Here is a 16,600-nt window from a genome sequence, read left to right on the forward strand (position 1 = left end):
GAGATTTAAAATATCCAACAACAACTAAGAATATTTTCCACCCATCTTACATCACCAGCTTTCTCTTGGTCAGGGCATCTCCCTCACTTGCCTGCCTCAGCTCCTGTGGCCTATTCAATCCCAGATTTCTAAATACTGGGTTTTTTTCCAGTGCTTAAAGTCAGGGGCAGGGAAGCTGGATGCTGAGGGATGCAGACCCAGAGCTCTCCCACACCTGGGAGTAACTGCAGGCTCAGCCAAGGATTTCCCTGCACGCTCCTCTGAAGGAGCCCTGGGAGCAAAATTCATTTTTTATGCCTTCATCCACTTCACAGAGTCATCAGAGCTGAAACTTCTCCCAGTGCAAAGACCCCCAAAGCACTGAGCTCTGCTGTCTGCAGAGATCCTTGTCGTGTTTGTAGCACAAGCACACACAGAACTCGTCCAGGCTGTGCTGAACAAACAGCTCAGGTGGGATCCTGCCACCCCTGAGGCTGCCCAGAAGACAGACACTATAGGATATCCTAACCTGGGACTAGCTAATTTTATACCTTTATTTCTCCCTAAAAAGTATTTTGCATATAGAAAATGTCATTTTTAAAAGGTGAATCCTCTGCAAGTTTAAGCCTGCAATTAGAGTTACTGTTTGGAGGATTTATTCCAGCACCAGTTTCTGCTTGCCATAATCACACTGAATTCCCTGTAACGTAGCTGATAAGAATGGTTTATTCATGGGGCTTCAATACCAAGTTTCAGATTATCTAACAGAACTTGGGATTTCATTTCTGTAGAAAAGAGCTCTCTTTTTTAAATACAGGAAAATACTGAATGCTCCTACTTGATTTCTGTAATCTGCTCTAGTACAACAGCACCACAGAGCGCACCAAGGATTCAGCTTAATATGCAGTTTCTTCATTTTCATCTACTTTTCTCAAGTTCATTAAATGATTCTGTGTCTGTAAACCTGCTGGCAACTGGATACTCCACCTTCCTGCACTTCCTGCCCCAGTGAGTTTAAATGCTATTTTTCACTCTCAATTGAACATTAAAAGGGCAATGATACACTCTAGGAATTTGATGCAGCTGTATTAATGCTGACTACTGTAGCAGAGAACTGGCTTCCAAAGCAGCCCCAGAATTATCCTGTAAAGACATTATTACCAAGAAATGGAAAAAAAAATCCTAATCTGGTTATTCCTTATAAAAATGAGGAAGAAGGAGGAAAAATTGATGGTTTGTTTCAAGTCAACATCTGAGGCATTTAAAAATATTTTTCTACACAATTACAAAGGATTTTTCAAAAGGAAAGTCAAAGAAAAAAAAAAAAAAATTGGTTTTGCAGCATAATCTGATTCCAGGAACTACAACTTACAGGAAAACGTCACATATGATGGAGATGACGCAGAGAAAACCTTGTGCCAGAAACAGAAAATTAATCAATTTAGTAATCTGTGTGTGTCATCAGGGCAGAATATTCATCTATAAAAAGCAGCTCTTTGGTGCCTCATTGGCTCCAGAGCTCCAGCACCATCTTCACTGAATCTGGTGTCTTCTAAGATCACATCTCCATCCTGCCTTCCCATTTATAACTGGACAGGGTTTCACAAATATTTATAGACAGGAAGTGCTTCACAGAAGCTCCTTGTAATTCCTACTTCAACATACACAAAAACTTATTTGCCCTCAGAAAACCAAGACATTATTATGCATATTAATAAGCATCTTAGGAAATATATATTCAATATATGATGTATTTAAATATAAGTCCCTTATATTTATAATATAAGTCACTTATATTTAAGTGACCTTATAATGATCTCAAACAACTATTCAGATAAATAACATTTGTTATTTATCTGAATAGTTATTTAACAACAGTTGTGTTATTTCTGTGAATCCAGTAGAGCTTTCCACAGCTGGACTAATCTGTTAAGAACTTCAATTCCTACCAACCAAGGTGCTAAAAGAGTATCTTGGATAACAAAATGGAAAAAAAAAATATTAAAGAGAGAGAGAAAAAAAACAACTTGAAAATACACTGAGTTTCTCAGACCAAAGCTATTTTGAACATTGTCACTGCACCTTCAACATCTACAATGCTGCTGGGTGAGGATGAGAAGAGTACAAAAAGCTGCCATCAATCCTAAATCCTAAAGCACGAGCCCAGCAGGGGCACACAGGAGCTGGAACGTGAATGTGGCCAAAGGAAACTGCCTTCCACATTCAGGAGGAGCTGGACATGAGCAGAGATATTACTCAGAGTTGACAGATCCATTTTTCCTCCCTCAGAACTCTTTCCCTCCTGTTCCTATGCCCAGCCCTGGGTGTGCATTCCCATATTCCGTGTGGGTTGTCTGGGACAGAAGGGAAGGACGGAGGCAAAAGCCACGGCCCTGGATTTGGGGGAGGAGGAGGAGCAGCCGAGTTTCCAGGTCCCCACTGCCTTGCAAGTTGATTACTGAACCCACCACTAATCTGCTGCACAATGCAATTTGATTTCAATTTCCCCAGGAGCTGGAGGAAGGGAGAGAGGAGAATGCATCCAGGTGATGAAGCCCTGCTTTGGATAAAGTCTGCTGAAAGCTTTCTGCAGAAAAAATGCACAGAAGGCACTGCAAAGGAATTAATGACTTATCATGTTTTGCTGATGCTTTTTCCTTTATTAAATATTTTTGTTAACTAAATAAGCATGACCATTTTGTTCAACTTTGCAATACCCCCTAATACATGCAAAATTCTGTCTTTGAAAAATGGGGTATTTTTCCTAAAAGGAACAGAAGGCAATTCCATTTCTTGGATAATTTTTCTTGATAAAAATTATGAACGTGTTTGTATTGAAAGTTAGTAATGGTACTTCATATATAGTTTAAAATATTTTCCCTGCTCCTGGAGGTAAGACTTAAAGGCCTCTGGCACCACCATTGACCAAATAATGAAAGAATTTTTTGCCATGCAGCTTTAACAAAACAGCTCTGGAACATTTAATTAAAAATGCTGCAGTTCTTTTCAGCAAAGAGGAAGCCTGACAGAGTTTTATACTTTTCGGAACTCCTTTGCTTCATTGCATGCATATGTCAACATCAGACCATCAAATACTTCATCAGTTTATTTCCATTCTAACCTGTCATTTCCCCTGGCAATATCCTATTGGAAGTTACTCTCTCTGCATATTTCACCAAGACCAGCTCATTAGTTTCTTGCCTACCAACCCACTTAATTACATCCCATAGTGAAACTCCATTCATTTTAACAGAAGTTATGTGTCATTCTACAGCCTGATTTTGGTGTTTGATCCCATTTCTAATGGACATTTTGATCCTTGGTACAGAAAGTGCCACTCACACAGTTTGAAGGTCCCAGAGATAAATCCCATTTTGTGTAACTCGAAGTGCCAAGTGCAGCCCACGGAGCCAGAGCCCATCCTGGCACTGGCCAGGATTTGTATCAGCCCAAAATGGCCCTTCCTCAATGCTCTATCTGCCCTAATCAAACAGAATGCAAAGCAACAAGGGACTTTCACTCAAATATTTATAGAGGAGCGTTTTTAATTATAGAATTGAAAAATTTCAACTATTACACTGGGGGGATTTACATGAGCTTATTATGACTTTATAGACTTGATCTGGTTTAAATTATGAAAGCCTTTTATAACTTCCTACATAGGGATCCAGATTAGAATTTCTTTAATCAGCTCAAATGTATAACATTTGAATTAACCATTCTTACAGTGTGCTTTTCCTGGTTTCCACAAAACAGGTACACAGATTTGCTCAACAGAGAAACACTGAAGTAAACAAAGCCCCAGCACTGTGATTGACAATTAGCACCAGGTATGACTTGGGGTCTACAGACTTCTTTTTAAACAGTCACAATTCCTCAAGGAATATTTTTGGAAGTGGTCTTCTAGATCCATTTGACAGATATGTGTCTGTTTGTATATACATATATATATATATCCACTAAATCATCATGGTAACTCTAGTTAATCAAAACATCAGAACATTTTTGATAAATCTTTGCTTTATCAGAAGTCCAACCACTTATTAGTTCGACCAGATTTCCAGTGGAAAGAAAATTTTTAAGAATTATCCCAGCTGTGAAGGTGACAGATAACCAATATTCTGAAATGCATTTGGGGAATCTTGGGCTGATTAACTTTGAGTGATCCGAGATGTGAAAGCTGCACTGTCAGTCAGAGCAGGGACTTAGGGCAGGTTTCTCAAAAGCCAATCTGTACCTCAGAATCCCTGATGAGGGACTGACACACTAAAGTTTCCATCTCCGTGGAAATGTAAGTTTTAGAACCTTCATATTTCTACAAATGAGAAAAAAAAAAATTGTTTCACTGTCTATATCCATGCTGTAAAAAAAAACAGGATATATTGTACTTTCATTATTTTCACCTGATTGAGACACAGTTTCTAATTCTCACTTTCTGATGGATCCAGCCAGCCACAACAACCACTATGGAACTTATGTGGAGCCTTTCCAGAAATAAGATGTCTAAAAACAGCTGTCAATAGTCAGGATCCATGTAGAATAATTGTATAGTGGGCAATACTTTGAAAAACTGAAACGGTAAACTAGATTTCTTTATATGAAAAGAGATGGTATTTTTTGAGAAATAAGGCCTTTGTAAGAGATCTTATGTAGGTAACCCTAAAACTGAGCTCCAAATGGTTTTTAGATGTACCTGAAGACTCCTTGAGAGTGTTAACTGGGGTACCTGGATGGAGAAGCCCCTGCTCTGATCTGAGTGCAGCTGCCTCACTGATGGCAGCAGGAAAATCCTCGTCATTTTTACAAAGAAAATGGAAATTCACTTTAGTGGATAATACAGGTCCTACTATCACAAAAATAGCAGTTATTAACTCTGATCAATTGGCAAACAACACAAGAACACAATTGTTGGAATATCAGAACACAATTGCTCTGCAATACTTCTGTGCCCAGCAGTTCTCCAAGTTAATTGGTCAGCGCACAGTGTCAGAAATTTCCTATAAAACACTGCCCTGCAAAGGCTCCCAGCCCAGCAGGGGCTGTGGAGCAAAGCACCCTTCTCTGGGGGCAGAAATTTCCTATAAAAGGCTCCCAGCACACCAGGGGCCCTGGAGGAAACCTCCCCCCTTCTCTGTCGTGTCCCCACAGCCCCTAATTCCACCCAGCCCTCGGGCTGATGTGTAATGCTTTATTCCAGCAGAATTCAAGTGCACATGTAAGTGCTTTGTCGAACAAGGAGGGATTTAGGCATGTGCTTAAGTACTTCACTGAGCTGGGACCAGGCTACTATTTATAGCAAGCTTTTTGTTCCGGTTTTATTGTTCAACACTTAAAGCCATCCTATGGCTTTTCCTGCTGTATACCCTCCCCTCACACAGCAAACCTTTTAGGGCTGCAGCCTTCTTCCAGATGTCTCAGGTTTCAAATCAGAAGGCTCCTCCAATTATATAATTTTTTTTTTCCATCTTATTTACATAAATATGAAAAAAAAAAAAAAAACAAAAACAGAATGGTAGGAAAGTCATGAAAGCAAAAGTTGCATGTAATAACAGGAGGAAAAATCCCATCCCACCCCACCCCCAGCACTGAAGCATTCACAGAGGAACCAAGCACTAATGTGTGCACCCAGAAGTGTTCATCCCAACTTCCCCAAGTGTCGTTTGCTGTGCAATCCTCTGTTCCACAGAGAAATTCAGGCATGTCTGAGGCACGATTTCACTGAACTTGGGAAGCCATCAGTGCTGAACAGCGCTTGCTGCTGCAGAGCAGGCTGCTCACAGGCTCCGAGTGCTGTTGTGAGGATACAGAAATACTTCCAAATGACTTCAACACCAGCACTCTGTTTTTACTTAGAAAAATTAATTTCTCCACTGCAGAGGCATCTGGACCCATCAGCTCATCTTTTAATGTTAATGAACATGTTTACACCAATCCTCGTTTTGATGAATTAATGTCTTTTCACAGATATTGGTATAATAATAAAAAAAACCCACACATCTCCTCAGAAATCTCACACTATTCCACCTGCTTTTTTAAAAATACTGTTGTTTCACAGATCTTATGTTCCCCATAAAAACGCACATGGGTTTTCTGTACTTGTACACAGGTTTTCTGTATTTGTACACAGCTCTCCCAAAGACAGCGCCTCTGGGACTCCTGCAAAGGCAGCCTGAGAACAGCGGCAGGTCCAGCCGGCATCCCTCGGTCAGAGCAGCGTGCTTCCAGCCCGAGCGAATGGAAATGCTTTACAGGGAAAGGATCGGGGCTGATTATTTATCGAGAACGGAGGGAGAGAGGAGAGGCAGACGGGGAAGGAGCGGTCGGAGGCAGCGGCGGCTGTGGCCGTGCCGGGGAGGGGCTGCGGGACGGGAGGGGAGGGCAGGGATGGGATGGGGATGCAGGGATGGGGATGCAGGGATGGGATGGGGATGCAGGGAGAGAAGGGGATGCAGGGATGGGGATGCAGGGATGGGATGGGGACTGCGGGCAGAGGAGGGGGATGCAGGAATGGGATGAGGGCTGCAGGGAGAGGAGGGGCTGCAGGGAGAGGAGGGAATGCAGGGATGGGATGGGGATGCAGGGAGAGGAGGGGGATGCAGGGAGAGGAGGGGATGCAGGGATGCGATGGGGATGCAGGGAGAGGAGGGGGATGCAGGGAGAGGAGGGGATGCAGGGATGGGATGGGGATGCAGGGATGGGATGGGGGCTGCAGGGAGAGGAGGGGATGCAGGGATGGGATGGGGATGCAGGAAGAAGAGGGATTGCAGGGAGCTAAAGAGGGGATGCAGAGCCCTGTGGTGCACAGCAGGAACAGCCACTTCCCCACTTCCCAAGGAAATCCACCGCCGAGCACTGCCTGTGGAAATCCTCCACAGAGCAACTCGCTTTGCCTGATTCCTCCTGAGCTCAGGGGGACAGGATCTTGCACATCCCTGTAAATACTTGCATGTAAACAGCATTAAGGAAGGCTCCAGCATCCATTTCTCCTGTAATTCATGACTTTCAGTTCTGACTGCCAAGATGCATTGAAAGGGGCAAAAATCATCCCTCAAAAGCACATTATTTCATCAGAGTGCCCAACAATCCAAAGCCACTAAAATCACAGAGAGAAGCTTTTCACCATTTTCAGGAGGTAGAGTTGGACTGCAATAACCTTCAGCTGAATTATTAATGGCAACTTGTAAGCCATTATCATGGAAAAGTCTCTATTAGTTGCCAATTTACAGTGTGATTTTTCAAAAACATACAACTTAGGGATGCACAAATCCCATTGACAAGCCAACAGGATTTAAAATTCCATTTGGCTTCCATTCCTCCCCTTTTTAAAAATCCTGCCCTTAATACATTAAACCTTCCCACTGCATTATCTATAACTTATTTGACAATCAGGCCATAAATGCTACTTGACAAGAACACAATCCTTGGTGCTAAGCCTACAAATTCTCTCCCTAGGGCCGGGTGAAATTCTAACCACAGAGCATTCAGTTCTAGGCAGGTTCTTCTACTTGAAATGCAAAGGTTCTCAGAAAAGAGTCCTCAAGAAGAACAGCAAAAAAAGCCTGATATTTTAATGTACAGAATAGACTTGGTTGGTTGTGTATATGTAGGACATATCACACTTCACTTCTGCATAAGTAAATGGCTTTAATGCTCTTATTGAATAACATTACAAATATCTTGCACATATAAACAGAGCTCTGTGCTTACAGCAGCATTTTCTGTCCAAAATTACCAGCAGATTTAGAAGTAGTGATTAATAAACCCTTGAAACAGGCAGGTTACATGCACAGCTGAATTATAAATCTGAAGCAGCAGCCCACCAGGACAAGCAATGTGTATGGAGGCACAAAATGTCCCCTAACAAAGCAGGTAAACAACACACAATTTGTTCCCCCATCCCATGCCACAGCCCTTACATGCCTGCATTATTTTAGTCTTTCCTTGAGCAGGATACATGGGATATCATCAAGCTGGAGCTGTGCTAACAGGAGAAAGGTATGAGCATGGGAGCACTGCTAAGGCTGCAGCTGTGTTTTATTCTGACTAACAGGAAAGCATTGACTGGGATCTTAAGGGCAGTAATACATTTCAATTGAGCATTATCCCAAGTCAAGAACTGACCAGTGACACATTGAAAGGAAGATGTGAAAGAAGCACAAAAAAGAAGTGGAATTCAGGACAGCAACTTCAGTCAAATGATATGTAACATCTCTTAAAGAGAGGATCAAGGAATTCAGGAAAACTTACAATTACCAATGAAATGTGTATAAAATAGTGCAAGAGATTACCTCAGTGCAGGAGGAATATAGGAAACACCGGAAGAGGCTGTTACAACCAGAATCTTCCTTTGCAGCAGAAGAGATTGTACAAAAGGTGAAATAAGAACATTTGACAAAGAACAAGAATGAGAATGACACAAACAGCTCAATTTTGATCCAGATGAGCCAACATACAAAAGGATCAACAACTAATGAGGGACGCAAAAAGGCACTATAAATACAACAGAAGTGGGAGAAAAAGATAAGCAGAGGTTCTAGTATTTAATGGGAAAGGAGAAAAAACAACAGATGGCAAAGAGAAAGCTGAAGGACTCTGTGCTTCCTTCATATTCTTTTATGTCTCCATCTAAAGGATAATAAAAAGCAAAAATGTTTCTAAAGTGATTTTCACAGAAGACTAGAGGCCTGAAGAAAGAATAGGCTAAAAAGTATCAAAAGAAGCCAGACATACTCAGTCTGCTAGAGAATGATGAAGTTCACCACAGAGTACTTAAGGAATTACCTAAAGCCATCCCCAAACATTAGCTATTATATTCAATAATGCACAAGGGGAGCGCAGAGCTCCCAGAGGACAGTGGAGAGGCAAAGCCAGCGTGCAGCCTCAAAAGGAGAAGCAAGGCTAAACTGAAGAAACTGCAAACCCAACCACCTCCCTTTTACACCACAGAGGACACTGAAACAAGTTAAATCACCATCCAGGATTAAGTGCCTAAAAACAATCAGAATGTCAAAGCAGTGACATTTCCTTTTCGATATGGTAACTGGGCTACTACAGAAGGAGACCCCAGCAGGAGGCAGTTTGGACTGGCTACAGTAAGGCTTTCTGTACCTGGCCAATGTGATGTTTTCATGGGGTGGAAGGACTGGTGGGAAATTGCAGTTTAGTGGATGCTGTTTCTTCAAAAAAATCAAAAACCAAACAACCACCCAAATTAAAAGTGATTACTAAAAATCACTGCCAATGGAATTAATCTCAGAACTCGCTGAAATGCCATTAGAAAATGCCAGGAGAGGAAAATGTGTGTGAAGTAAACAGGTAGGGTCCACATCACCTCCAGCTCACGAGCAAACAAGATCAAAATTCAAACTAAAACTTGAAGCATTGAAGAACTTAAAAAAGTGAAGTGTAAGTTGAAAAGTGAAGTGTAAGCAGAACAAGTGCAATTCTAAACACCAAGAAAAACACTAAACAGAGATCAGCTGAGCTCTGTTGGAAGGGTTCTAAAAACCACAATTTACTATAAATAAAAAATATTATAATGGTATTTTTTAAAAGGCATATTTAATGTCAGGATGCCACTCAGACAGTAACCTTTCCATTTTTCTCCACTGTCCAGAAACTTGCAGAACATGAGTGGAAAAAAAAAACAAAACAAAACAAGAAAATTCACAGTAAATGCAACTCTGTCTTGTCATCCTATTTAGCTGGGGAGCAATAAATGTCAGCAGTGCCGAGGGGAAATATGAGGGGAGCAGTGCTGGGTCACAGGAAAAGCAGTGTAATAGTGTATCTTTGGAGGGAGCACACCCATTAACACCAACCTTCACAGGCCATAATGGCATTTTCGTGTTCCTACTGCTCTCGAATTCTTTAGCACTTGACACAGAACCACCAAAGCTGCTGTATATAACACATCAAATTTTCAGAGTATTTAATCTTTCTAGAAAAATCATTCTACATTTCCAGATTGATTCTTGTGACATTTTCAAGCTTAACTAAAAAATGGGCCTAGTTCTTGTCAGGGCTTTTGGACACTTTCTGTAATTAATAAAAACCCAGTGATGTGGAATAGATCTCTTCCAAGTAAAATTTTAACATTTTGTCTTCATGTAATTACTTTCTACTGTTTATAGGCCAAAACTCGTGCCAGCCTTTTATTTTTACTTCACATAAACTGATTTAAAGTTTGTAAAATACTTCACACATTAGAAAAATGCTGGTGAATATGCAGACTTTGTAGGCTAAACCAATGCATTAACACTGCATTTGAACCTAAGACCACAAATTCAATGCAGCAAAGCAGCTGTAAAGACACTAATAATGCCACAATTAGTTTTAAATTATGAAATTTCTCCTCAAAACTTCCATTTTGTTTTTCCTGTAACTGTAGGCCAGCACCTAAAAATGCACATATCCATTTCCTCAGATGGCAAAGAATGCAATTATTAATTCTTCTGGAGTAATTATTTTGAGCTTCAGCAATTACAAAGAAATCTGACGATAGCACAGCTTGATTATCATAAATCTCCTCATTCACACTTCTGCTTAAAACTATTCTGAAATGCCTATTGGGATACTTTCTAGGAACCCATCATCAACCTATTGGAAGTTTTCAGTATGGGTTACAGAGAACATTCCCTGAAAACACAATTCCTATTATTTCAATCCTCTTAAATAGTATTAACCTCTTTAAATAATAACAACAGTACAAAAAAGTTTAAAATAGCAAGAAATTACCTGAGTCACAAAAAAATGGAATGCTGGATCATCTAAAATATGGCCCTATTTTGTCTGCTGTGCTGAATGCAATCACACCTTCCAGGATGGAAGATTTCCCATCAGTGGGAATACCTGCCCCTAATGAAGAATGGCTATTCAATAAGCAGGACAGAATATACAGGATCAGCAAATACTTTCAAGGTGACTTTTTGTGCACAGGAAAGCTATCCAGAGGCTTGGAATCTCCTGCTCATAATGAGATAACAAAAGGAATGTGCTGGGCATGAGGCTCACTGATAAACCATCAAGAGAAATCCTGTTCACCAGAAAACTCCTGAATCCTAAAGCATTTCATGAAGAGATGCATCTGGAGTGGACAGCAGCTGCAAAATCTTGGAGCAATCCTCACCCCTGATGGATGATTTTAGAGTAGGTATAATTTTCATAAGTTCAATACAAGCTATTTGAGCCTTTTTAATAAATAAATGAGGCTAAAAGCAATCCCCCAAACACTGTGGAATTAATGATTTATCAATCTTAGAAACACTGAACAGAGACAGCTGCATTATTCTGGCTTCACAATGCACAAAAGGTTTTCAAAACTTGAAATGTGCATCCAAGGTCACTCTGCTGTGGAGTGTGAGGGAAATGTGAGTCAGTCTTGCAGCTCTAAATCCCATCCCTTCAACAAGTACCATCAATCCTTGGTGAATGTGCAACCCCTGTGACAGGTTCTGTGTTTGCACAATCCCACAGCTACGTGCAGGCAGAAATACCTCGGAGCACCAATGAAATCAGGCAGGTCTGGCTCTGAAAAACCCCACTGCTGGGGCTTTGCACCATTCCATCACCCAGGGAAAGAACTCCTTGTGCAAACAGAGGTTTCTGCATTATGGCAGCTGGGCAACCCAACACGGCCCCACTGCTGCTGCTCTCTCACGGAGGTTCAGCTCCTGCACCACAGCCTTGCCTTCCCAAGCCTTTGGCACCCCAAACGTGGCAAGCCCAGCAGCTGAGCAGTTCTTGGGATGTGAATGGGAACAGCAGTGATGGAGGGACTGTAAACCCCAGCAGTGCAAGCCTTTGGATCAGAGGAGAGAAAGGCTGGAAACAATCAAGCATCCACAAGAGAATTGCTCTTGAGGCACTGACCTGAGCAGGCTCTTCAGAAATTACTTTTCTGCACAATTAAAGGTGTTCAATGAGCTCTCCAAAACACACTTCCTATTGCACTAATTAAAGATGTAGCAACCTCTGCCTCCCAGAAATATTTAAAGCTTTTTTGGTTTACATTCCAGTGTGTGGAGGGTGTCCCTGCAGCACACCAGTTGTTTTATTTAGATATTACAAAATATTCAAGAATGCTGAGCACAACTTCCAAAATAGGTAAAAACATGGCCTTTTACATAATTACCCTTAGATACCAGCCCATGCTGCTGGATATGGGGTCATCAGCAACATGGCAGTTAAACATCCCTTAGGAAATGCTGTCTTAGATCACGTAGATGTGAAAAATTGGTCACACCCATAAAATGGAAGTCTGAAATATTTCACTACTAAATAACTTAATTTATGAAGATGAAACTTCTTTTCAAGGTAGTCTTTGGCAATAAGCCATTCTGATTTAACTGATAATTTTGTAGCATGAATATACTGAGACCAACCTGGATCTCAGCCACAGTGCCACTCTTTGCTGCCACCTCTGTCATCCTATCACACACAAATATTTCTTGTTCATTCTCTCTTTTCCTTTCTCAAATATTTAATATTTTTCTTTTCAGATAATTAAAACTATTTATCCTTTTGCATTTGCCACTTCTATTCATAAAATCAAAGTGTAATAAAAAATAAAATGTAAAATAAAATGTAAAATAAAATGTAAAATAAAAATATGCATTTTTATTTATCTTACTTTTTACAAAACTTTTCTTTTAAAGGACAACTTAAGTTCCACTCTGAACATTGCAAACTGCAACCATTTATTGCACAGTGTACATTAAATGTAAAGCTGTTTGGAAACAGAATTCTTATGTCTGACACGCACATTCCAAGTGTAAGTTTCACCAGAAGTTTGAACTTGTTCAGATGTTTGTTTTAAAAGATTTCAGCAGCCACACAATTTTGTTGAAATGTAAACATTCACTCTGTTCCCAATTATCTCCTCTGCTATCATCTCCCATCAGACTGCCACTAAAACAATCACTTATCTCTAGTACAATTATTCTGCTTTTTCCCCTGGTCAATGCAGATTACTTTTCCCCAGCTGCAGTCCTGAAACCATCCTTAAGTTACAAAGCAAGTTTTAGAACACCAGAATTTCCTTTTTAACCTCACATGCTACACTTCAAACTGCCTACAATGACCAGAATATTCAGGTTTTGTTGATGCAGGTAAACTCCAAGCACTTATAGGATTACCAATATTCAGACAAACAGTCCAACTTCTCAGTCACATCACTGAAGTCTCTGTGGTAAGTGACCTGAGGTGCTTGATTCTTGGATAACCAAGGATAAGGAAACAGCCAAATGCACCAGGTTTGATTCAGCCAGCTCCAAAAAGGCAGCAAACACTGTCAGAGGTGCCCTCCTGGTACATGACATGGGACAGAGTGGAGACTCACAGCCCTCTGAAACAGTGGCAAAGGCCAGGAGAGGAGCCCTGAGGCAGCTCCAACAACAGCAAACACCTCTTTGGGGAAACCAAACCCAACCCAACACACTGACTGTGATACTGCTCCATTCACTGTCCTCCCTGCACTCCTCCAAATTAAATCCATTGAGGTGACAGGACATCATATAAATATCCTCACAGAGCTTGTCAAAAACAATAAAAATGTACTTGGCATATCATGAAATAGACAATTGAATGGGTAAAAGATTTGGTTGGGATAGTGGCACAGTTGAGACAGCCACCATACACAGAGTAGCACCATACAATTTCAGAAAGCTTCCACATCAGAAGGCTTCAGGTGTCTGCCCATGCAGAGTAACATCATGCCACTTCAGAAGGCTGCAAGCATCTGCTCCTCTTGTTCTTCAGCCCAGCCTTTTATCCCCTCATGTTCCTGCAGTGCCCCTGTGTGCCCTCTGTTCCCTTTGGTGGTTGCTCAGAGCACCTGGGCACTCCATGGCTCACTGCTGCCAGTGCTGCTCACCTGCTGCTCACAGCTGTGCCCACTGGGGATGAGGCTGGGCCCAGGCCACTCCCAATTACCCCAAATTCTGTGCATACAGGATAGAGACAGGCCAGACATTTGGATCAATATCACACTCAACAGCCTGGATAATCAAGAGGTTGTGGTCCTGGATTTACAGCATGTGAGCAATGGACAGTGCTGGTAATGGTATCAAATAGGAATTCAAAGTAACAGAATACTCTGCATTCGTCCCATTAAGTGTTAAAGTGACTATGTTAATACTGACACTAAACTGAACATTTAATCCATATTCTTCTGCTTTAGGAAGAGCTTGCAGTAATGTTCACTTTGAAAATGGAGCTTAACGTTAGATCATGAAGTCATTGCAGAGAATACTGAGCTGGTTTCTTAGCAAGATACCACAGACAAACCACTTATCCACAGAAAAGTAATAAAAATGCTGAATCCTCTTTGAGTCAGCACCTGAAAATTAGTCACGTGTAGGTGAGGAGACAGGGTCAGAAACAAAGTGCTGCTGAGAACATGACAGTGTGCATGCAGACCCACTCAAAGAACTGCTTACGTAATCAGGGCTCGCAGTGTCTACCAGCCACACACAGTATTCCTTAAAAGATTCCCTTTTACTGTTTGGGAGTTGAGTTACAGCACTATCAGCTTTCACACTGTTTAAAAACTTATATTTTAGCTTATTTTGGGAGCAGTTAAGTCCTACTCTACATTGCTTTCAGCTTGCCTATCTTCGCAGCACCTTATCTTGGTACCCATGCTTCTCAAATAGCACTTTACTACAAAACACGCTTTAATTAAAAAGAAAGTAGAGAAAGTATTAGCATAGGGTCGGGTTGGTGTAACATGATAAAACTGCACAATAAGATGAAAAAAAAAAACCCACAAGCAAAAAGAAGGAGCAAGAAATACACAGAAAGAAATAAACTTTTGGACAGTTTAATTCAGCAAACGAGAGGCTTTCTCCACCTACAACACAGGAGGCCTTTCAAAGATACAGAACGGAAGACAGTGCCCCTCCTTTCACGTTTCTAGTACAGTCTCCAAACCAAGATTTCAGCAGAAGAACCCATTATGTTCGGTGACGGTAGGGAAGCACATCCTGACGACATCCACGCCAAGGTGGTGGCGACCGGGACTAGAGCGGCCGCTCAGCCGGCATCCCGGGCACCGGGGCGGGCTGGCGCACTGCGCGACCCGGCGAAGTTACCTCCCGCCGCATTCTCCTCGGGCTTTGAGCCGCTCGAAACGCTCCGCTGGAGTGCTGCGAGGCTTTGGAAACTACTGCTTGTAAAGCATGTAAATCCCCCCGTGGAAAAGAAGAAAAAAAATATTCCCGAAAAAGCCCCAAGCCGGCCGCAGCGGAGCTCAGCGGCACCGCAGGAGCTGGGCGAGCGCAGGGACGGCGCTCCCGGGAAGGCTCCTCCGTCCATCAGCCCCGCCGAGGGAGCGGGGCTGCGGGCAGCCACCTCCTAATGCCTCTCTCAAATTCCCGTTTCTAGGAGGAGCGTCATCTCCCGAGCCCGGCACCCCGAGCGCGTCCCCGGGGCTGCCGGCGGGCAGCGCTGGGCTCCGCCGCCGCCTCCCAGCCCCGGGCCGGGGCAGAGCGCGGCCACCGCCGCCTCCCGACCCGTTCCGGTCTCTGAGAGCCCTCCGGGCTGGAGCCGGACTGAAATCAGAGGCTTCCCGCAGCACAGCAGCCGATCCGCCCGCCCCGCGGAGCCGCCTCCATCCCCGCCCGAGCGCATCCTCCGGCCGCATCCCGCTGCCCCCGGCACCGCGCCGGGATGGGCTCGGCCCCGGCGGCGCCCCCGCCGCCCCCGACAAGGTCACCGCGGCTCGGGGCAGCCCCGGGGTCGCCGCTGCCGCTCCTACCTGAGCCGGCGAGCGGAGCGGAGCCGCCGGGAGCGCGGAGCCGCCGCTGTCCCCTCGCCGGCGGCAGCGCCCGGGGACTCGGGCCGCGCACGGCGCCTCCTCCTGCGCCGGGGCCGCTGCGCTGCGCCGGGAGGCGGCGGCTCCGTCTGACTTAGCGGGGAAGCCCCGGGGGGGCGGGCAGCGCCTCTCCCCACCCCGCGAGGTGCCGGAGCCGAGCCGCGCCGAGCCTCCCCCGCGGGGCTGGGGCTCCCCTCAGCGGGGAGAGGCTGCGCCGCGCCCCGCTCTGCTCCGCAGGGCTCCGCAGGGCTCCGCAGGGCTCCGCGGGCTCGCGGGATGCGCGGCGGGGCCGGGACCGCGCGGGTGAGCGCGGCCCTGGGGCGCCTCAGCGACACGGGGCTCAGCCGCGTCTGTTCAGCACCCAAGCTTTAACGCCAGCACCTTCCTTTTGCTTTTATTTTTCCTCAACACGCGGCAGTTTCCCGACAGAATTCTGCAAAAATCTCAAGGGGAAAGCCTAACGCGGAGTCTGAGAGCTGGAGAGTCCCACCCTGGGACACGGCACCTGGGGAAGCACAAAAAATGGAATTACGATGTACGGGTGATGTGCGTTACACAGACGGAGCAACGGCACTCCAGATTTAGAAAATTAGTAAGAAAACCCCACCCCGTGACTTAGATTTGAAGATACTACTTTTGTTCGCAAAGAGATGGCATCTTTGAAATGTTGCCAGAGTAGTTAATGCCGGGTATTTAACCAACACGTTCTGCTTTTACACATGGACTTAAGTTAGATATCATAACAGCTCTCTTGTGCCACAAAATCTTCTCACCCCGAGACATAAAACCAGTTACCAAATGTCCCCA

The 16,600-nt window shown here is 43.7% G+C and overlaps 1 protein-coding gene across 9 annotated transcripts in view; it reads right to left on the reverse strand.

Annotated features, from left to right (window-relative positions):
• Window positions 1–15,863, reverse strand: part of ATP2B2 (ATPase plasma membrane Ca2+ transporting 2) — a 396,907-nt gene extending 381,044 nt beyond the window's left edge. For 4 of the 9 annotated variants that reach the window (XM_021530473.3, XM_031505904.2, XM_077786067.1 and 1 more), the window contains exon 1: window positions 15,737–15,862. The gene's annotated coding sequence lies outside the window, so the exon portion shown is untranslated. Of the gene's footprint in view, window positions 1–15,736 lie in introns of all 9 variants that reach the window. The other 5 variants (XM_077786065.1, XM_031505906.2, XM_031505907.2 and 2 more) reach the window with 3 other exon arrangements.
• Window positions 15,864–16,600: the final 737 nt, after the last annotated feature.

The sequence above is a fragment of the Lonchura striata genome, chromosome 12 (assembly GCF_046129695.1).
Source record: "Lonchura striata isolate bLonStr1 chromosome 12, bLonStr1.mat, whole genome shotgun sequence".
NCBI lineage: Eukaryota > Metazoa > Chordata > Aves > Passeriformes > Estrildidae > Lonchura > Lonchura striata.